At 42.8% G+C, this 24121-nt stretch overlaps 1 protein-coding gene across 17 annotated transcripts in view; it reads right to left on the bottom strand.

Moving 5' to 3' along the window:
* The window catches only part of ADGRL3 (adhesion G protein-coupled receptor L3), a 523370-nt gene that overhangs the window by 413867 nt on the left and 85382 nt on the right, over positions 1-24121 (bottom strand). For all 17 annotated transcript variants that reach the window (XM_069782013.1, XM_069781919.1, XM_069782024.1 and 14 more), the window contains exon 2: positions 17234-17300. The gene's annotated coding sequence lies outside the window, so the exon portion shown is untranslated. The remainder of the gene's footprint in view (positions 1-17233; positions 17301-24121) is intronic.

Below are 24121 nucleotides of genomic sequence, written 5' to 3'. Positions count from 1 at the left end.
CAAGTCTCACTACAGGGAAGCCCATGGAGGATGCAAAGAATGAATGCTCCATCTGGAGCGGGTGAAAAACAGGTTTTAGTATTTTAGGAATTCATTCCTAAGCATCCTTTCAGGGCCTGATTCACCACACAATTTAGCCACGTAAGTGCAGAATGACACAGTAGAAAATAACATAGTTACTTATGGCTTTATAAGACTGCAAGAAAGCATCAGGCTGCTTCTTCTACCTATATGAACTTTTATCTAGCCTTCCCAGAGAAACCCACCAACAAAAATCTTAACCAGTCTTTCCAGAAGAAGAAAAGACGGTTTATCCACTTACAATCCTGACCTATTTAGCTTCCAGCATCCAGCACTAAAATGCAGTCAGAATGACAGTCTGAAAACAACCCAATGCTACCAGGTACCTCTCCCATAGCAAATAATTTCAAACATGGATGCGATGACATTTTCATCCTGTTGTTCTCTAGGCTCATTTGGAGCAGAACAGAGCTTGCAGAGTCATTAAAAGGTCAATGACCTGCCATTAAAATGCCAAAAGTGCCACCACAACTAACAGGGGCATAACTTACTATTTTTCAGTGAACACCAATACAGAAGTGTTTTGAGAAAGCAGTTGGGAGCTATTGACATACCAAAGTCCAGTCAAGGGAAAAAACCATCCACAGTATTATGGCCGTGGACTGACTGCAAGGTTGTCTGCTTGCTGCAAACCAAATCAGAAACATGCTACAATAAAGGAGAAAATAGAGATCTCTTCTCATCTTTCAGAGTAACTTTTGGAAAGCAATGACTGCTGAAGCATGACCAGCAGGTTGAGGGAGGTGATTCTGCCCCTCTACTCCACTCTCATGAGACCCCACCTGGAGTGCTGCAATTCAGCTCTGGGACCCCCAAGATAAGAAGGACATGGGCCTGTTGGAGCAAGTCCAGAGAAGGGCCACGAAGACAATCAGAGGGCTGGAGCACCTCTCCTATGAGGACAGGCTGAGACAGTTGGGGTTGTTCAGCCTGGAGAAGAAAAGGCTCCAGGGAGACCTTATGACAGCCTTCCAGTACCTAAAGAGGGCCTACAAGAAAGCCAGAGAGGGACTTTTTACAAGGGCATGTAGTGATAGGACATGGGGAAATGGCTTTAAACTGGAAGAAGGTAGATTTAGATTGGATGTAACGAAGAAGTTCTTCACTGTGAGGGTGGTGAGTCACTGGAACAGGTTGCCCAGAGAGGTCGTGGCTGGCCCATCCCTGGAAGTGTTCAAGGTCAGGTTGGATGGGGCTTTGAGCAACCTGGTCTAGTGGAAGGTGTCTCTGCCCGTGGCAGGGGGGTTGGAACTAGATGATCTTTCAAGATCCCTTCCAACACAAACCATTCTATGATTCCATGGTTCATAAGAGCCACTCCTTCCTACTTCGTGAGTGGAAAATTATCTGGTTAAATATACACACCACACCCCCCCGTAAGAAATATTCCAATTTCTTATTTAGAAGCACTGGGCATAATTTCTAATATAAATTAGGCCTTTATAAATCAATGTAGAACTAAGAGGTCTGCTAGGAACATTAGCAAACAGCTTGACTTACAGCTTTTTAGATTAACCAAATCATGGCACTCAAATAGTACTAAAGTAATTTTTCTATGGAAAATTGGTTTTGCAATTCTCAAGCTCTGCTGTAATAAAACACCCTATAGTATATTTGTATGTCTGCTGATTCCAGGGACTGATTTGCACTGTATGTTTGCAATTATTCAGTAAGGATATACCAATGACATAACTCTATGACTACACAGGCTAAGCTCACCTCTTCGAGAACAACACTTGAAGTGTTTTCCTTTTTGTATTAATCCTCCACGCACTTTAAGTTATGGTTACTTAAAGCTTTACAGTTCTAAAAATTCTTTGTATACTGAACCAGATGTTAATCTTCATTTTAAAAAAAAAATTTCTTCAACCCAACAGAGAGATAGCACCACTGATTAATAACCAAATTTTCCATCATGTCATCTTTGAAGGATAGTTAAAGAAAACTCCCTTGTGAAATGTACTTTTGAAACATAACTGATGTCTGAATTTCTTTGATTTTCCTTGCTCTCCTTTCACTGCTTCCAATCCATAAAAGCTTCTTTGCATCCTTCAGAAATTGTCTTATTTAAAAAAAAAAAAAAAAAAACCACCAAAAAACAAACATCAAGCTGCTAAGTAAGTCTGGACCTTTTGACTAAAATTACTATTAACAAGCTATGGGACTGAAATCCATCCCTAAGGCAGATGCATGATCCCAACAAAGTAAACCGGAATAGCTACTGTTGACCTCAACAGGGCCAGAATCTGGCCCAGTGCAAACTTTACAAGAATTATGTAAGCAGTAAGTCACTAGACAGCCATCCAGAAATCAAGTGTGCTATTCAAGGTTTACTCTTGCTGCATCTTTTAGATACTATGAGAACCAACATTAGCTATCATTAAATCAGGAATTTTTATGGCCTCAATAGTATCACCTTATGCAAAGCAAAACATATGATGGCCAACTATTAATGAAAGAGCATTAAATACTTAGACAGCTTTGCTGGCTTGCAAAATAAGCCAAAATTAGTGCCTCATAGTATTGCATTCCACTAGGATATTATTTTAAAGGTCACCATAAGTAGCAGCAACCCCTACAGCTGGTATGCTAGCAAGTCTTGCCTTCGGTTTGGTGGAAGAATGAGGAGTTTTGGCCACTGACCTATGAATTTACATTCTGGAATCTGATACTCCCTCTTGGAATTACTCAACTGTTTGTCCTCCTCTTTGTCATCTTCCCTAAATCCTGGTAGACACAAAGCATCTGCCAGGAAGCTATGCTGAAATCAGCAGGCAGGTCCCATGGAGGAGCTAGCTCTGATCTATGATGGCTCCAGCTACACAATGCAACCGGTGCCTTCTCCAGCTTGCTTGGTGCTCGTCAGCCAAATCAGAAAATGCAGTCTGATTAGAGGCTGCTTTTTAAGCGAGTGCCAAAATAAAACTTTCACCTTCCAGAGGGACACAGATTATTTATTAGTGATTATTTCTCTTGAGAACTCTCTTTTCCAGGAAATCATCTTTTCTCTCTTCACTTCAGAAAGTTTACACACAGCTTTCCAGGATGTCACTAAAGTGCGAGCAAACTATTTACATTCCTGCCATATGTCTATCGATATCCCGCAGCTGTCTATCTAATTTACAATTAGATACCAAACTTCTGCTTGCGTAACCATTTGCATGCTTCCCTAATTGCATCTTTTTAACACAGTCAAGCAGATTAATTTTTTTTTTTTTTTAAATTAGGCTTTATTTTTTCTCCCCCAAAACTTACTCAAGTCTACACATTTCTCTTATTTTAAGCACTCAATACCCTGGGACACGTCATCAGAGAGAGAGTGCTATCTCCACCCTTGGAGGTTTTTAAGATACAGCTATACAAAGCCACTGCTGAGTTAGTCTCACATAGACAACAGTCCTGCCCTGACCGGGAAGCTGGACCAGTAAGCCCACAGATCCCATCCCACCAGCTCTCCTACTCTACCATGCTGGCACAAGGACAGGAAACATTATACCCTACTTCTTTCCGAACAAAGCAGTAAGACCCCAAGCCACACACCAAGACAGACAGCCCTCATCCATAAGAAAGTAAGGACAGTTGTATTTTCAAAGGTCTGTAGACACTATAGGTGTTAAAAACTTTAATTCTGTGTGCATCCATATGCCCCCTTCTTAAGTTCAAGCACGTGCTATGACCTGCTTCATGAGTTGACCAACTAAATGCAACAGCAACACTCCTTCATTAGAAGTAACCTACCCCACCACAACAGGACCTGCACTTCTGCTGCCTCCACAGTACTTCTTGAGTGTAGATTCAATACTTAGTCTCCAAATGCCCCAAAGGAAAACCTTTTATAGCTCAAAGTCAAGATGCAACTGAGCCAACATGTACACTCCATGTGTGCATCCGTGTGCAGGCTGAAAGCCACCTGCAGCATAGGAAAACCTCTTGGGAAACTCTGCGGATGAGCACTGGACCTTTATGTGCATGTGTGTGTGTGTTTTGTGTTGTGAGTGACTGCTATAATGAATGGGCAAGTTTTTTTAACTCACGTGGTATCCCCCAGCATTGCCTTGTAATTGTCATGCAAAGGAGGATGCAATCTCTGCAAGGCCTGGGAAAAACCTCAGCATATTTGTCTCAGAGATGAATGGCTGACAGGTATTTTTCCAGGGCTCCAGGGGGAAGTAGGGGAAAAATTAATTTCCTAATGCAAAGAAAAGACTTGGAGATTTTAATTTTTTTTTCCCCTAACCTCAACTAGTATTAAAATTATATATAGATATCAGGAAAAAGCTAATCAAGTTTCCCTTTTTGGTGAAACAACATTCTAGAAAGAAAGTCATTTTAGGTTCATTAAAATAAGTTACATTAGATGAAAAGAAAACGCCTTACTTCCTTCTTTTCCTATTAAAACAGAGTAAGAGCTACAACTCTAAATGAAAGTCATTTTACACTAAAAAAAATTATCAATTCTGCAAATAACAAGAAGACATTCTGACATTTTCCAAATTATTTTTGTCTTACTTCTGCTCAAAAGAAAATGCCATTAAAATTGATAAGCTTTAACAAGCAATTTTGTTTTGAAGAAACAGCCTTTTCTAAGAGAAAATTGTTTCAATGGAATTTTTTTTCTGTTTTGCTCACTAACTAATTATTTGAAGACACTGGAGTTCTCTGATCCTGGACATATGACATGGATTATAGTGAAACCAGCTGGAGATTAGATTTCTAACTCACATACGGAGCTCATGACCCTCTTTATGAATCATCACACCGTTTGTTTAATATTTAATGCAACTCTTAGTTACTCTGAAGAAAACGTTGAACAACAGGGGCCCATAAAATTAAAATCACACAACGAAATCACAGCTACTTGCAAATCCTCTCTCTTCTTTGGGACTTCATCACAAATCTGCCTGATCTAGGTTCATTAAGTTTATTTTTTCACTCCTGAGATGGTAAGATATGATGGAACACTAAAATTTCATATAAACATCTCTGATTACAGCTTGTGAGCCTCAAGAGATCCAGCCTCACCTTTCATGCAAACCTAGGCATGGTAATATCTTGAGATTAAAAAGAAATATTTCTGAGTGCGTTAATCTACTGAAGTCTTAGGAAGAGTGGGAAATTAAAACTGTGCAGCTCTAGATATAATTTTACTACCTTAAATGGATAGACCATGCACACTGGAAAAGTAACTGCCTCGGTCGTGATCTCTCTTTCCTCAGCTCCTTAACTCACCAACTTGAAAAATAAATTTGGAAAACTATCAGTAGTTACCTATGGATCTCAATGAACGCAAGCCTGCAGTCAGGAACATTTTATCTACCTATTTCACCACAGCTAAAAGAAATATACTTTTTCTAAATGCATTTGCACAGCTTCTACAAACTGCCATTGTGTTAAGTGCTATTAAATGAGTTGTGCACGACATTTAACGCTTCCCCCCACCTCCTCATCTGAGCAAGGTCAGCGAAGTCAAGACAAAACCCAGCTCCCATCCGTCAACCTGAATCTGTCTTTTGTTCAAAGACCTGTTTCCACTCAATATGAAGACACATCTCGCCTCCAGCTTTCATACCAAAGCATAGATTCGCATCCAATCCCCGACAGACATCCAATGAGCAAAATCTCTTTACAGCTGTGATATTTTCTGGCATCAAGCATCCCTCTGCCTTTCCTTTTGGTCCCATCAGCACTCCCACTCCAACTTACCCTCATAATACCAACAAATTGCATACCCCCTCACCCCTAGATGCCTATTTTGACCTGGAATTGATTGATACAGCATTAGACAAGTCATGTAAGGCTTGCGTGGCTCACTGCTAATAATTCGGCATCAGCAGGCATGACCATTTAAAAGCTCCTTTTAATAATATAATGACTGGTTGAGTGGATTCAGTGTTAAAATATTGTGAAGTTGCATCTTCGCTCAAAAGCAGTGCTCCAGGCAAGTCTCAAAGCACAGGCAGCGTTGATCGCCTCGTGCCAGATGGAGTTAGGTGTGCAGCTGGAAGACACTGGCAATTGTGCCAGCTTGACATGCTGCTGCTGCTGCTCCTTAGCTGCCACTGTCCTGCCTGTGCTGAGCCAGCAGCAGGGAATGTACAAGCACTCCTCATCCTCTCCAGTGCAGGTTACCGCAGCCCACGCCGAAGGCTGCTGACACTGTCCTTAGAGCAGATGAAAGGCTTTCTCACAGTCCTTTTTGAAGCTCTGCTGTGCTTTTTCACTCCTGCCAAAGCCAATTTCTGCATGGGCAAAATGGTTTTGCATATGCAAATAGCCGCAAGTGTGGAGCATTGCCAAATCTGCATGTGCTGGAAGCAGTTTATACGTTTTCCAAGTGAAAAGCATGAAACTGCAGCCCTGACTTCTGCACGGCCTCTCTCTGCCTCAGCACCGAGCATCTGCAGAGCATTTGCATGGTTGTTGAAGTTACTGTCTCTGAAAGCTTAAACCCTTCTGAAGGGGTGGCTGTGGGCACAGAAATCCCAGGTCACCCATCTCCCTAAGCAGGGCAGGAGCAGCAGGGAGACACCCACTCAATGGAAAAAACAGGCACCTAAGGAGATTTTTCTCCCAATAAACCACTTGTTGTGGAGCCCTTTGCCGAATTACATATGTAAGGATAAACCTCCCAAGCCCAGCAACACTGTCCTTGCCATCTCTCCCAGCTTTGCAGTCTGTGTAACTATTCCAGCAGCACTTTCTTGTGCACTCCCCAGCAGAATTAATTAATGTTTGCACAGTACTTTGAAGATGAAAGTACTAAGCGACTGCTAAATATTAGGCCAGATTCTCAGCTGGTTTAAAAAATGGCATTTGCAGCAGGGCATCTGGGCCCACAATCACCCTGTCTCATTAGAGACACTGTAGAGAATGTGAAGAAAAAAAGAATTTAAAAAAAGAAAGAAAAAATGCATGAGAAAAAGAATGCAGAAAAAGAAGAATATATAAAAATATGTAGAGAAGCATCACTGAAGTAATAACCTTCATGTTTTTCCTGGAGTCCCTCTTTCTGCAGGTGAAGAGTACAAATATGCAGAGCCATGACACCATTCTCCTTCAAACCTCCTCAACACTCACCTCTGCTGAGATGCCTACAAATCATTTGGCACTGATTAGCCAGCTGATGTACTGTGACTTCTGCACATTACGCTTATCATAACCATCCTGCTCTTAACATTGGCCCGCCCCATCTGTTTACTCAATGTCCTGCTTCTTTCCCATCCTCTGCCTTGAGCATCTGCAGTGTTTTTTTCTTATATATAAGTGCCAGGCCCAGCCCAGTGATACACAGACACCGACAAAATGTCTTTCCAGTCCTTTGCAGGCTCCATATAGTATGGACATGCAAAAGTCAGTCTCAAAGGGTTTAGATCCACTCACTGAGATGTCTGTGTTCCTGCATAAAAGTGTTGATCACGGAAAGCAACCCAGGAGGTTTAACTCAGACACATGTTATACATAAAGCAGCTGTGTGCTTTTCCAAAAGGCACCATGCTGCTGCAGTTTAAGGGCTAAACTTACTGCTTATGCCAGATTATTTTTTTTTAAAGCAGAAATTGCTTTTAAAATTGCAAACACGTGGTCCAAGAGAAAGTTTCATCGGCGAATCAGTCTGTCACTTGAATAAACTGCAATAGTTATAAGGGGAGACAAAGTGACCCTAAATATTATAGAGACTGGCAAGAATGCCTTCCTCTGGGGGCTTGTGATAACACAGCTGGCACTGAGAGGAGAGAAGGGACCATCAGACTGCACGTATCTCATGCTGGGACACCACAGCTGATGGGAGAAGGACCTCCATCAGCTGGACTTGTGTGGAATGAAGCACTAGCGATGAGCAAGATCATCTGAGGGTGAGGTATTAGAACAAGCCGCCTCATTGATTGCAAAGGGACTGATGCTGCATGGCTTGGATCTGGCCAAATCTCTTATCACATCCATGTGATCTAAGAGCCAAACTCAGACCCACTTTAAAAAAACAGCTCCAGTTATTTCAGTAGGAAGCCATGCATCCAAAGGGTGTCAATACTCTTTCCATGGCCTCGCTAGACCTTACATTTTCAACTCCTTAACTAAATCAGTTGCATGTACTATTCACAGAGATACAAGAGGAGAGTCCTCAAGTCTCTTCCCATGTGCAACAGCAAGACTCTACGCACTCAAATGCCTAAAATAGTACTGGACTTCTAGGTATTAAAATTAAAATGTTACACCAAAAATTAGTTCCCATGCTGTGAGATTCCGGCAAGTGTTAAAAATCCCAAGGACACTGCATTTGCAACAAGCCTTTTTTTAAAGAAGGTAAAACCGAAGAGAAAACTGGGACCAGCAACCTCAAGTTTTTCATCTGTACTCCCTTGGTGCAGCAGTACTGCTCAAAACACGAAAGGAGAGGATGCCCCTACCCACTCAAAAACAGGAAGTCTGCCCATATACACACACTGCCAGTAGCAGAGAGTCACAGATGCAACCAAGCAGGTTAACTTCCAAGCTTCGTGCCTTGGGTAAAGCTGGGTATTTCCCCATCTGGCTGCAGACCTTTCTTACCCCTCTGGTCTGTTTCAGGCTCCTCCTTTCCAGCTGAAGCTTCTCTCCATTGCGAAACATCCCTTCTGCCTCTTCAGCATGACTTAGGCTGATGCTCTGCACTCGTAGCCTTAATCTCTAGAGAGCTAGGATGAGATTTTCAAAAGCACTTAGTGTTGACCTACCTCTGCTCCAAATCAGTCTGGTCATATTAGGTTAACTATATTTAAGTTTGGCCATGTATATTTTGTCATAATAAACTTACCCCAAAGGAATGCTGCTGCTTCAAAACAAGATTACTAGACCTGTGACTATATTTATGCATCTCAATAAGGAATCTGATTTTCCAGTTCCAGTTCTGTGGAATTTTTTTGGAGCACGTTGAATATTTAGTACTGGCAGAACAGAGGTCAATGCAATTATATCCTACATCTTAAAAGGAAAGAGTCCCCTCTAAATTCAGTGCTAAAGAAGTGCTGCACTGGAGACCTTAAGGCTCAGAACTCCAAGAACTAATGCTTAAAATTAATAGCAATCTCAACCCAGCCAGAATGCGCTTCTTTTTTTTTCAGTGTCTGTGAATGGCTCTGCACAACCAAGACCCAAACGACTTTATGTTTCACCTATTCCCTTTTTTTTAAAAAAAACCCTGCTAGGCAGTGTTTCTATATAGTACAAGAAGTGACTGTCAGCTGTCATCAGCTCTTTTCCAACACACAAACACTGGAGAACCACTTCTAAACTTAGTCCATATGGCACCTTCAAAAAGACCAGAGTAATAGTTGGAGAGTTTTAGCCATGAAGCTCATAAAGCATAGGACTAAATGTACCCTTACAGACCTATTTTTTAAAAAAATTAGTATGTTGAACCTTATTCTGCTGCATTTTCTCCTTTGATATATATATATTTTTTAACTGAATCCATAATTGGTCTATCTAAATGATTGACAGCAAAGGTGAAGGAACAGCCTGTTAGTCTTGACTGCTGGGGTAATGAATAGAGAAGCTGACATGTTAAATTTCTTCACCTCCAATTGGAATCATAAATTATAGACTTCTTTTACATTATCATAATACCAAGTTCATCTTAAAAATAGAATGATTCCTTGGGGGTGTATTTATAGTGAAAAAATACATATCTAATGCTGTACTTAGCATAACTTCATATTTTAATAGAATTGGATTGATTGTTCCAATTTCGTTCTTATTTTTGGAAATTAACAAGCAGAATCAGATCACCTTACATTTTTCAAAAGGTCCATCGTTTTGCTTCAGCAGGACATTCTGAAATTTTCAAAAGCTGTCTGTAATTTAACGTATCCTCCTGCTCTCTCTACAGCTACTTGGCAGGTTGCATCTTCCCAGCTTGGCTAAGAGCCACTTTTTCTGAGTCTCTACAAACTTTGCAGGGAGTGGAACTGAAATCTGAAGAAGTCTGTAGGAACTAAAGTTTCTACCCCATAAAAAAAACCTTAATTCAGCCTTCATCCCTAAGCAAACAACTTCTGCGAAACAAATCATCGAGTTCAAATTAATCAGTTTGTGTGAGAGCAAACAGAGCCCATCAATAAAAGCAAAGCAATAAACCACAGGGAAATGCCTCCAAGCCAGACACAGTACATTTAAACTCTCCAATTTATTTTGCATGGGAGGGAGGGGAGAGAGCTCTGAAAACTTTTGTCTAAATTGGACTTAATTCAAATCATGCTGGTATGAAACCTCAAGGCCCAGCTCCTAATAGCAGTGTAACTGTCTGTGGAAGTGCAGAGGAGATGAAGATGATCTGCACCACGGGATGCCAAGAAGAGAGGGGTGCTGGGGAAGGGGTAGATGCAGTCACCCTGGCCCCAGGTCCTCTCCTCCACCCCAAGGTAGACCCAGGCAATAAATCCCTCAATCTGCCCCAAAGTCTTGATAGCACCTGGGGTGGCTGCTAAAGTCACGACAAAGCAGGGTCAAAGGGAGATACCTCGGCCACGGTGCTTTCCATTCCCCTGGGTTTTCCATACCTTTAATGTATACGGACAGCCCTGTCGGCTATGCTGCTTCCTACTGACTATCCCACAGGAAAAAAAATCAGCCTCAAGCCATCTGCACGATGAATTCCCCTACAGTTCATTTAAGTGCTGCCTGCCTTCAATTACATTGGTGTGCCTCAATCTTATGAAATATTTTCAATTTCCAGAACAATTTCGACATGAGGAGAGAGGAAGGGACAGGGAAGAACAATACACTTCCAATAAAATTTGGCACTGTTCAGGATTTCTTTCACCCCAGCAAAAAATCCTCTTAAGACACAAATAAATGTATCTTATTAAGTTAGCAGGATCTTCTAATAGTGCAATTAGCTTTCACAGGAGATAGGCCCATGTACTGTCTTGAGAATAGACAATCAGGCGTATATAAGCATATAATATCAGGCACACTTCTCTCAAATTAAGGAAAGTATTTGTCATTTCCAGTGCTGACATTGAAAAAGTGGTGTCTTAAATGCCGTATTAGCATCAAATCCCAAGGACCCCCTGAGCAGCCCCTCCCAAGGAGCAAGCCCCTGCATCAACTCCTGCAATTCCCCTTTCACTGCCTGAAGGAGGAGAAGCGCTGCCAGGGAGCATCACTTGCACAGGAGGAGGCAGCAAGATCCACAACACTGCAATGAGCTCATTAACAAGTCATGGCTAAGACATCTGAAAGACTTTGAGACTTTACCTCTTGCAACCAGGTAAGGAGCCACTGCAGCAGTCCCATCCCATCCCAACCTCCCACAGAGGTCCAGAGCTCACCCCCTCATTTTGCAGCCCTACTCAGTACAACACACATGGACATACCCAACCATCGCCTACTGCTCTGTGGATTAGGCAAAAGCAGCTTTTTTCTTATTTCAATTACTGTGGGGTTGGTGAATTGTAACCCTTATCCATCAATAGGATGGTCTTCATTAGTCTGTTCCCCGTCATTTAACATGACTATAAGCCATCGCCTAACAGATTATACTGACTATTCCATTAATATCCTGTATTCAGCAAATGGGGAGGAAATTGTATTATTCTGGTAACTGTTTAATGTTTGCCACCAGACACATGAGGCAAATGTGTCCAGGAAATGCTTACTTGCCCAATGTCACCTGATAGGTAAATCCAGACACTCTATTCATTTGCAAGGAAGCCACAAGAAATAACTGCAAGAAAGTAGAGCCACCGCACAGAGTAAGAAGAAAATGAGCTAATAAATACTGCCACACCATATACTAGCGTGCAAAGCAATGTTTTATTACACACTTTAAAATTAATACGTGCTATTTTGTTGGTATCAACAGACGCTCGAAACGTCTGATCCTTCACACTCCACAAACCCTACGCAGTGACAAAATCGAACCCCACCATCGGCACTTCATCACCTGTGCGAAGGCACAGAATGAAATGCCCAAGCTCCCACCCTTCATGCACAGCCAATATTAAAAGCGGCATGAGCCATTTTCTTCTTGTCAAGATCAGTTTTCTCATCCAGCTCCCACAAGCCATGTTTACATTTCCCTACAAGAGTTTTTCCCTGCCTCCTGCTTCTCCTAAATATAACTCCTCAACCATGTTAGTGGCCTTAATTTAACAAAAAAAAACCCTAAACCCACACGCACCCAAAAAACACCCAACTGAAAAAAAAAAAACCCAAACACCACCCTAATATCTGGATTGCAGCAGTTATGTTTCCCCTTGGCTCCTTCTGTAACCTGAGGAGAAGCAGCATTTCCAAACTCGCATCACGGATGGTTGAAATCACCTTCTGAGGGTGTCCACGTTTCTCAACCAGCCAGAAGGACAAGGCTCTTCATGCAGGTACCCTGGGAGAGATGCATCCTCACACAGCTGGAACCCCTTTGTGATTTCCCTGGTTTAGGCTCCAGTTGGGGGACAGGAGGATAGCAATAACAACACTCAGCGCTGCACAATTTCCAGCTTCTCTTCAGCTTACACCATTTAATATCTGGAACATCTAATAATTATTATTAATTGCACCTAACTGTAAACTGTAGAATAGATGGAAGGAATGCACAAATAAACTCTGGCGTATCTGCAGCTTAGCCCCTGCTGTTGAGCTGGGTTCAGGTTTACCATGCAAAGTTTGACCTGTCCGTTATATACGTGCTACAGCCAAGCTTTGCAAAATTCGTCAATCTACAAGCCATGGCAACAAAACCAGCCCAAGAGATGTAGGCAGCAATCTGAGAAGATACTCCCCAGGAATTAGATTTTGTAAACAAACATTTCAGCTAATTGCATTCTTGTTCTCAGTGCAATGAAGGCCCCATTTAGCCAAAGCATTTGTCTACAGCGTTTAGTTTCTTCCATTTAATGAACGCTGATCCTGCCTTAGCCTCGGCTGGTATATCATCAGGATCAACATGAAATGCTAATGGAGAAAAATGCTTAATATCTTTTCAAGTGTTTAAGTTACAACCACAGCTATTAAAGCAAATCCATTTTACCTGTTCCTCCTCAGGCTCCCCAGTGAGACAGATTTAAAAGTTTCCGTGGGGAGAAGTGATTCATAAATGGCTACACAGATCAGAGAAGAAAGCCTTTCACTGTTAATTATAGCCAGCATTTTCCGAACCAAAGCTGGTCATTTCACCAGCACAACACAATTAGCGAGGCTCATTTTATTTCGTTGCCTTCACAAATTAGTTCACTTTTTAAAAAGCAAGGTGGCTGCCTCCAGCAGTAGGGATAACCATGCTGGCCAGCCAGGAAAATAAGGCTTCGTGTTCCACTTGTAGTCCACAGCAGAAAAATCCAACAGGTTCCCCAATTTTCAGGCCCCTTGCTGGTTCAATGCAGAAATCAGTGTTGCTCACTGTGGCATCTCTAACATGAGACTCTGCAGTGCACCCATGTTAAGACAATCACCACAGTCCAATGAATCTAGTTCTTTACAGTGAGAAAATCTTCCTCGTTTTCAAACTTTCCCACTGCTAAGCCAAAGCATAGGATGTGAAATAGCCACAGCAGCAAGAAGGAGGTGGATGCTTCCTGGCCACATCCCTGTAGGGCCACTGCAGTGGGTCCAGTCCCAGTGGCATCCATGGCATCCTTGCACTGTGCACTTCGGGGACATCACGGAAATAGCAGGAGTGGGTGATGCATTGTAAGAGATGTTGGTCTTCACTCACCCAGAGAGAACACTCTTGGACACCATCTGCATTTTAAAGCAGGACTTCTTCTTTCTTCCCATGGCTCGGACTGCCCCTCAACTTCTTTGAAGAGCAACTCTCCGCAGCAGGGGCGGACATGCCTACCAAGATCCCGGTTTTGAACTAGGCACCCAAAATACTGGTCGGAGCCCCCGGCGCTTGCCAGACAGAGCACGCTGCTGGCAGCTATCGTTGGAAATGCTGAAGTTATCCTCATGCAGATTTTAAAAGGCCACTGTTTATGCATGTAAATTCTGAAGGGCATTAGCGGCATCACTGACACACACTGACAGCCAGCCCAGCTCCGGGAAGGGAATAAGCAGCAGAGACTGCCTGAATAATTGATGTGCTTTTACTCTGCCCCATGGCCCAGTTATTACATTGCTCACTCTCTTCAACTGCCTGTGGTTTCTAAATTAATTAGAAATCTTAATGTCATGGCCAGCCGGTTAAAAATTAAAAAAAAAAAAAGGCACCGAGAACAAAAGAAGAGAGTGCTTCTTGTGCCCTTGAGCCTTGGGATCTCTTACTTTGGCCTGGCCACACAGGGAATAAAAGCGCAATATCAATTTCTGAAGCTTCGGACCCCACTCACTGATGCTAACAGCAGCACAGCATGAAATCCACTCCACCTGCAAGAAGCCCCCATTTGATGGGGGTGAGCACCCCCATCAAGGTCAGCCTCTCCCATAAGATGGGGCAAAGCCTTTCCTAGGGGACGGCGCACGCACAGAGCAGCTAGCATCTCTTCAGTACAATGAAATTTGTCTGAGACATCCCTAGCTCAGCCATTGCAACCTAGTGCCACGCGTTACCAAATGAAAAGACGCTGCTGAAGTCTGGAGGAATTATAGAGCTCGCGGTTGCCCTGCTTATACACTCAACAGAGCTAAATGATTCTGTGGGATCCCTTTCACGGGCTAAAAAAAAATTGCGTGCAACGACCTGACCTCAGAGAACAGGAGAAGCTGATAAAAATGACACATTAATCAAATATAACAATGTGAGTGGCCATTTCTTTGCTACATACATACCCTTATCTACTTACAATATTGCTTATGCTTAAACTTTAAAACAATGTCTATAGCTTTTAAGAAACCCAGTGGGAATAATTCCCCTGTTTGAGCCACATTGCATTAAAGCACAAGTAGTTTTGTTCTAAGTCCTTGGAAAGCACTTATCCGTGATGAATCTGGGGGTGTTTTTAGTTTCTTACTGGCAAAAAGAAATACTGGTTTTTTTAAAAAAATCTCTTTACAACTGTACTAAAAGCATAAATAAACATGAACAATTGGATTCATTGAGATAATTTTAAATTGCACAGATAACTTAGACTAATATTTCACCTTCTTATAAAAGACCAGTGAAATACCAGTGAAACTCAACAGTGCTGCACAGTCTTTCCCTTTGCCAATGCATTGCATCTTGCTGTAATCTTACTGCAGGATGGTGAGGGGGAGAAAGGTATAAAACACCTTTCCATTATTCCCTTGGGAAAATCATTATTTAAAATAAATTGGATTTTTCAGTCTTTCTTTTTGACATGGATAAACCAACTTAGACTCAAAGCAATGAATTGTTTGAGTCCCCAGTAAAGTTACCCTACATCTCCCATCCATGTTAAATGCCTGAACATGACAGTCCCAGGGCAGAGAAATGAGCTGCTGATGGTGACACCAGGCTTTACAGAGTTTTAAATGACACCGTAAATCCTAATGGAAGTATTCAACAAAACAAATGCCATTCATTAGCTCATGGAAGGTAATTCAAAACCCTGTGCGCCCAAACTACAGGAGACTGTAGTTCTTGAAAAGCTTAATGCATTTTGATCACGCATTTATTCACTCCTAGAGCTTCTGTCTGCTATTTTTCCTCTCCTGTCATAATTTTGCATTAAATTGATGCATGCAGTGTCCACCACAACAAAATACATAAGAATCAAAGCAAGTTGCAAATTTAAGCCCTTTCAGTGCATTTCAACATCCTTCCTGAGAACTGAGAAGGCACTTCCATTTGTAGGGTGGGAAGATGGGCTTCCAGCAAATTGTAATGCTGATACAGGAAGAAGACAGCATTGGTCCACCCTATGATTTGTTGGCTTACATATTGCCTCTAAAATGCACTGCTAATGCACGTGCAGTATGGCACTGCAGATGTAGTGAACACAAGATGTCACTCATATGCATTTTTCGAACCCAAGTAATGAAATTAAGTGTCTCATAAGAACATGTTACATGTTCGTACAGAAGCTTTCCTGAACCCTGCAACAACTCCTACTTGTATCTCTTCACATCTGTATTTTTAAATCTCACTATGTTTGCTTTGCTATACTCAAATGTACAGACTTTCACATATTTCCTTTTCTCTCCATACTGGGGCATCTACATACATCTCTTCTACCTTTGAAGTTAATATATTAATTACTACAAAAACTAACTGAAAGGGTCAGCTAATGTAGATTCCTCTAGGTTATCCACAGTAATAATGAAGCCATGCACAGGCTTTAAGGCAGACATGGGGTCCTGATCCCTCCTCTGGATCACCGTACAGCTGGAAGGATGTACCAGCTCAAGCAGGACCACCACTCTTCAACATGGCCATGCCCTCCTTGCCCAACTTCTACATTACTTGTCTCCACAAAGGAGCAAAGTGCAAAACCACACAAGGACCCACAGGGATGCTTGCCTCTCAGCCTCAGAAAGAAGGTGGAAGAAAGTACAGGAGATGGCAGCAGTACGAAGCAGCACAGCTTTCCTCACTGCTTTTCGGAGCCTAGTCTTTCAAGATGCAGCCCCTGGCAAAGTGGCTCATGAAAGTTTGATGAACAGCATTTTGTTTAACACCAGCGACTGAGCCACAGCCCTGTCTAGCTGCGTTGCCCAAGCAAAATGTCATGACCCAAGAGGATCAAGAGACTCGATTGCAAGACGCAGGCTCACAGGCAGCAGAGGAGCTCATGACCTCTGGAGCAGGGTGCACCACCCCACAAGTTACTTGGTCACCAAAACATGAGGAGGCTGCTGTAACACTGATGAACACTGAGCCTCCTTCGATACTTGCCCGCCGTGCTGCAAGGCTGTGCTAGGCAGTCTTGGAAATATAGGGAAGTCCACAACCTCTTCCGCTGGCACATATAAACCTTGATTTCCCCCCCCCCCCCCTTTTACCTTTGTCACTTCTACATGCACTTAAAAAATTCACGGTGCACTATTCCTTACCATTGTGCTTCAGCATTTTCATGCTCTGCTGCCTTTGTTCCCCTGCTCCCTTTCCATGAAGGAATATTCTCAAGAAACAACCATGCCTGCATAACTGAAAATACACAAACCCCATATGCAGAAACGGTGCTGTAGGCTCATACAACGTGATCAGGTCAAGCAGTTTAGTATTTTATCACAGCTAACAAATGAGGCTAGAATATATGGTCCAGTAATTTACCTTTTCTTGTTCTTCAGGTGCTAAAAATCCACACACTATTTTTTGCAGGATACCGAATCCAACATTTCTGGAAACAAAGAGAAAAAGAAAGAAATTAACAAACATTTATACTTGCCTCTGAGGACTTAGGCACTCATGAACTTTCTGCTATACATGCACCAGAGGATACAGCAATGAACAACTTTGGTCATAGAATCATAGAATCATTTAGGCTGGAAAAGACCTTCAAGATCATTGAGTCCAACCATCATCCATGCCCGCTAAACCATGTCCTGAAGAACCCCATTTACTCGCTTTTTGAATACCTCCAGGGATAGTGACTCAACCACTTCCCTGGGCAGCCTATTCCAATGTCTGACAACCCTCTCAGTAAAAAAATTTTTCCTAATATCTAACCTAAATCTCCCTTGCTGCAACTTGAGGCCATTTCCTCTCGTCCTATCTCCAGCCATCTGACAGAAGAGAACAACACCCACCTCACTACAAACCCCCTTCAGGTAGTTGCAGAGAGTGATAAGGTCTCCCCTCAGCCTCCTCTTCTCTAGACTAAACAGCCCCAGCTCCCTCAGCTGCTCCTCACAAGACTTGTGCTCCAGGCCCCTCACCAACTTGGTTGCCCTTCTCTGGACACGCTCCAGCACCTCAATGTCTTTCCTGTAGTGAGGGGCCCAAAACTGAACACAGGACTCAAGGTGCGGCCTCACCAGTGCCCAGTACAGGGGGACAATCACTTCCCTGCTCCTGCTGGCCACACCTACGACAATTACCCTCCTTTTTCTTTTTTCAGAGGAGGTGAGAATGCGCGGGGCTGCTCGACTGTGCCTAGGCACCTCCCTAGATAGGCCTTCATCTACACCCTGATCTTCACGGGCCTGGTCCTCAAGTTCCAGAGCCCCATACCTGTTGTCTAGGGGCAACTGGGAAGGTGAGGGAGACCGGGAGGGGATTCGCCTGCCTCCCCGAGCAGGGACCCGTATCCATTCCCCTCCATCTCTTAGGTCCCCTCCTGCCTGGCGGCAGGAGGGCAGGGGAACCTCCGCTTCTTGCGGAGCCTCCATCTGCTGCCTCCGCCTCAGGGATGGCAGGGTGCGGGCCCACCAATCTCTCTCCCTCTCACACTCCCTGACACTCCTCAACCTTTCCGCCGCCTCCTTCAGCTCTGCCACCAGGCTGAGCAGATCACCCACCTGGTCACGCCGCACACAGGGCTTGTCCCCGCTGCCCTGCGGCACCGGTGACAGGCTCAGGCACTCCCTGCAGCCGGAGCCCTCGACAGCTGCACGTGTGCTTGGGAGCTCCGTCTGGGTCACCACATTTTTCCCGGCAATGGCTTTCACCCGAGTGGCAACCATGCCTGGGTCTCCTTCTGCGAGGACGATGCCCTCCGCTTGAGCGGCCTTCCCGAGCTGGGAAGGGGAAGAGGGGGGCTGCGCCCTGCCTGCCTGTCCGCCGCGCGCCTCAGGGCCCTTCAAATCCCCCGCGGCTGCCCCTGGCAAGGCCCACGCCGCGTCAGCCTCTCTCGAGAGAGCCGCCGGCTCCGGACGGGTCCCTCCGCTCTTCCCCGGCGCTCCCGGGCCTCGGGAACCTCCCAGTCAAACAGATCTGATTTTAAAAAGACTGTAAGATTTTTTTAATCTCTATGAAGCACATCTCTGTATGGGAAGACAGTACGAGCACATACCCAACAATGGTTGGATGAAAAATCAGTGGAAGCTATCACTGCCAATTATAACCAAAAAAACCCTTAGAGATGCAAGTAGTTATCAAACACATGTGTAGGTATAAGAGTATCTCTTCACCACAATAGACTCCAATGTGATCTGGATAAACTATTGTTATACTAGAGGATTTAACAGAGATTTTTAGAGGTTGCAGCACAAGAATAATACAGAAACATCTAGTTTCAAAAGATCGTAAAATAAATTATGATTGGAAGGATGTTAATTCCTGTTCCTCAGCAGTTACATCTTAAATTTCCTCTGTCCCCTTACACCTTCAGTATTTTCTTCTAACTATAGTGTTAGATGCTAAATGTAACATTAATTGACAAAAGCATGAAATGCATGGATCCAGGTCAGCCTCCTGGAAGTGTTGGTTTTATTAGGATTAATTACACATGAAAAATTGCTCCTCACAGTTGGGATTGCTACAGTTGAAACTTCATTGTGAATCAGTTTTGTCAGAGTTAAGCTGGATGGCACAGGACCCTGGGACCGCGTCCCACCCCAATTAAACAATTAGAAAACAAAATAAAAAACCCACACAAGGGAAATAGCAATGAGTCCTCTTGCCTAAGTTTTGCTTCCAACATTAGCCACAAGCCCAGCTCATTTTCCGCAATCTGTAGCAGAGAACACAGGTCATTTCATTTGGAAGAAGTTTATTAAAATGAAAAACTACAAAGCCTGATTAAAATAGCATGCAGCGTTAAACTGGGGCCAGTTGCTCCAGCTGCAGTGGCGAGTCCCTAAGCCTTTCCCAAGAGGGACTGCAGCGTAGCTTTCCCCCTGCTGCCGTGGTCCCACACCCTGGACCATCCTGTACCTTAAAAACTTTGCAGACCAAAAAAGCGGTCCTAGGGCTACGGTTTCACAGCTCAGCTGATCCAGAACAGTCCTATTTTAATCTTTGATGCAAAAAAAAGGAAAGTTTCACCCCAGTTCTATGCACTCCTTGGCAGGTACTCCCCTGAGAGTATGAAAAGAAGGAGGCTGAGGCATTGGTCCCCAATGCATAATTAATCTTATTAAAGGAACAATCACTTGCATTCAGTAACCCTGGAAGTCAGACAAGTAAATTAAAACTGAAAACAAGGCTTGAGTCCCGCATGCATGCTTCTTTTTTGAGTGATTTCTCTGTAATAGGCAAGTATGGATGCTCTAGAAGAAAAAAAGACCTATTCCAGGTCGCCTGTCAGCAAAATTGCCTCTGTAAGCAGTAAACAGGTTTTGGACCATCTAAGAAATTTACAGGCAAACTCAGAGTATGACCAGCTATCATTTCTCACTGTACAAAGGAAAAAGTCTCCAGATGTTAGCTGTTTTCAGCCTTGGATTTTGATCAGATATATACAGTTTCAGATGGAAAAAATGCTTTTACAAGTGTAGAGCAGACCAGGCAACACCTCATGAGGGCATCCATACACTTTATTTCTAGGAAAAATGCCATTTGTTTAGACTACTCCGCTTGTGTTTTATAGCAAAACGTCCATCTTGTTCCAAGAAGCTTTTGGAGAATAACTCTGATTTGATGGTAGCAGTATAGAGCAGAGAAATGGTGGATTGCCTAGTCTGAAGAAGTTAATGTTTGTTACCCCATTACCTTCCAACGGCTTTTTAAATGAAATTAAAACAAGAACTTCGTTTCATTTATGATACCCCAGATTTCACTTCTGCTTGGAGCATAAAGGGCTAGAGATAGCACAACATACAGTGGTTTATGGCTCTTCTGTGTCGTTTTAGGATTCAGCACATGCTCTCCTCCCAGCTCACCTTTATTTTATCATAATGTGAGTGTACTGACTGGTAAATCTTTCTTGCCTTCCCTCCCCAAATGCCAAATGTATAACCTTGAGTTGGCCTCTGCCATATGCTATTTCTATGCAGATTTCAAATGTAGTTTGGGGAATTCTTGTTCTTATTAAAATAAGAAGGGAACAATACAGAGATTCCTGCACGGCAAAGATCTTGCAAAATACTTGCTAGAGAATCAAGTGCTCACTGGCAGTGGGTGCACTGCAGGAACTACAGGGATTTGGCGTTAGCCCTAAAAGATAGAATAAACACACTAAAGAAAGAGACATTGCTTTATCTCTGACTCCTATTAATGCAGCAGCACAGCACCTGCCCCATATGCAAGGGAAGCTCATTTTTATTTTCTTTGACTGCTTTCCACACCACTCAACTAACCTGCTCCTGTCTAAAACCTACAGTACTTCTTCTCAGAAACCATTTGTTGTTTCTTACACAGTTCTTCCCCAGTTTACTCTGCCTGGACAATTTGGCAAGTGCTTTCACTTAAGATGCTAATGGAGAGGGAAAATTACCTTCTCTCCCTTGCTCCATCCCATGTTACCCTGAAGCTCCACCTGCAGAGATTACTGCTAAATGGGTAACGTAGATACTTCAACACAGCCCGCTCCTACTAACATGACTGCACATGACTGCTGGCATTCATACGACTAAATATTGCTAAATCCTCTGCTATGGTGAGTAATGCATCCACCCAAATAGGACAAGGGCATACTGCTCTGCATCACTAGACGCCAGAAGAAGGGCAATCAATCTGCAAACCGGCATGCTGCTGCACCTCCATGCCAAAACAGAAGCTGCTATTTGGGAGAGCAACGATAAACACTTTCTGTTCGGCAACAGCAAAGGCTGGGAGGAGAATCCATCAAGACAAGATGGCTCACCCTCAACCAGCTGTCTTCACTGCAAAAAGCCAAGCAGTCTGACTTCAGTCATTAATGCTCACAGCAGAGGGACCCACAAAAAAAACCACACAAAGGTTTAGCCAACCAGTAGGAGGCTTGGGAAAAAGCCTTGTTTGCTAAAATGTACCAAGCACCTCATTTCTGGCTCTGTTTAAGCAGAGGATCGAGCACCCAGTGTCGAGCTTTTGGAGATGAAAACCCATATGGAGCAGCACAGCATCGCCCCTGGGCTTTAGTGTCTCTGCATCAGCCCTATGAAGCCAAATCAGCAACTTTCACCTATGGTGACTTAATTAACATGCACCCTACAGATCTCTCCAAATCCCACACATTGCCATCCTCCATTACCAATCTCTTTTGATGAAAGTGATTAAAGCTAACAATTATAATTTGTGTTAGAGATGCCCCTAGAGGCTTCAGCTAGGCTCAGACTTCATTGTTCACAGAACACAATGCAAAGAAATCTCTCTCCCAAAGAGCTCATCCTCCAAGAAGACAAAGCAATCAAGGAATAGCAGAAAGGAAGGCATGGAGACAAAAAATAGTTGCTCAAGGTCAAACAGCAGGCCACCAGTGGAGCTAGAACAAAAGCCACCTCCTCTGTGGAGCACTCATGAGTCCATGCTGACTCTCCAGTACTAAGCTGATCAACTAATACACTTTATTTATCAAGCGTCAAGAGCAGATGAAGTAGTTCATAGCGTTACTTGCTGTTCTGTGTTTGATCATGTATTTTTGTGGTGGCTCTCCAGGCAAAGCTAACTATGACAGCAAAAGAGTTACCTTCCCTTCACCTTCCAAAGAAATGCTTCCCATACTTTTTTGTTCACATTACTGACAAATCGATTCCCCTCAATTTTTTTATTCTTCCATCAATGCTTTCAACAAAGAGTGATTGCTCAAGTGCCCTTTTCCACCTTGCACTTCTAATTTTTTAAGGAATGGTCAATCTCAATATGCACAATTATAATTGCAAATGGATCGTTTTACCTTGTACTCTTCTATTTTAATGGGATTATGTACGGTCAAATCTCTACGGTAACATTTAAAATCAAAACCTCTTATGTCATTCATATGTGGTTTAGATATTTAAAAATATTAATATGCAACTAGTGATGTTACAAAAGGTTAGATTTCTAACTACCCAGCCCAGTTATGACACCATAAATCTGATACAGTTTTCATTGATTACTAGAAAAATCTTTCCAAGGCGGTATAACTGGAATTTAATAAAACTTCCTGCCATACAATTCATCAGCAAGAGAGTGCTTCTGTTGTGCTATGTACAGGCAAAGAGCAAAGCACTAGTGTGCAAAGTGAGTGAAGCTTTTAGTCTTTGCAAACAACTTCAGTGCATAAAATATTAAAAGCAATGCTAAACTAATCTCTGGCAAGAATTGCAGGCAATTCACTGCAACTCGTATTATGAATGTCTTTGGTTTACCATTTAAAAAACATTAGAGTCTACCATTATGGTTGTGTATCACAGTGCTGTACATTAACCTCTGTAATTTTCCAACATGGTATAGTGCAGTAACACAAATTAGGCTATCTGGCAAAAAGGCTTAAAAAGACGCAATATTTAAAGAAAGCAGACAGGAAAGCTCCTCGCTCCTTCCTGCCAAAGACAGCAGGAGAAAGTCCAGTCCTCTTTTCCTCAAAGCAAATGGTAAAATCCCATTAATTTCCCCTGGAACCGACAGATCCACAGCATCTGGGAAAGGATTCAGTCTAAATACATCGCAGACATAACAGATGAATGATTTGGGGGAGAGGGGTCGCCTGCTCTCATTTTAACACTTCTGTGTAACAGGAACGGAGCAGGTCATTTCTGTAAGCTTGAAAATACTTTGTGGGCTTTCAGTAGGATTTTCCCTTCAGCATTTTTTGCCTTCTGTCTCCATTTTCTTGTTCATATGCCTAATGGCTTTCAAATCTGTTATTTGAGTGTACAAGAAGCTTAAAGCCTACCCTTGATACTTACTGTTGTAGGGCCCACATAGATGAAATTTTGTTCTCCTATAATTAATAGGAAAACATTTACATTTCATATATTCTGGAACGATCATATCCTTTCCACTAAGGAAACAAACTGCAAGCTAAATTTTCACCTACATGTTATATGGAAGTTTTCATAGCAAGACATCTATTTTAGGTACAGAAAAACAATCATAATAAAATGCTCATCATGTTTGCAAATGATGCTCATTTCCAAGATGAAATTTGTCTACTCATAAATACATCTAGCAACTAAACCAGAAAGATTCATTTGGTTTTGTAACAGTTTTCAAAGTTGTTTTTTTTTCTCGGTGGGATGAGAAAGAGACTTTTAAAAAGATGCAAAAAAAAGGAAAACAAAAAGAAGACATCGCCCGACGCTAGGACAGCAACACTCACCTAAGGCGTGTTGGAGTCATGCTTCTGCTCTGTATCATGCAGAACACACACTTAAA

The sequence above is a fragment of the Haliaeetus albicilla genome, chromosome 1 (genome assembly GCF_947461875.1).
Source record: "Haliaeetus albicilla chromosome 1, bHalAlb1.1, whole genome shotgun sequence".
In the NCBI taxonomy this organism is placed as follows: Eukaryota; Metazoa; Chordata; class Aves; order Accipitriformes; family Accipitridae; genus Haliaeetus; species Haliaeetus albicilla.
Note: the sequence above shows the minus strand (reverse complement) of the source record. Positions and strands in the feature narration are given on the sequence as shown.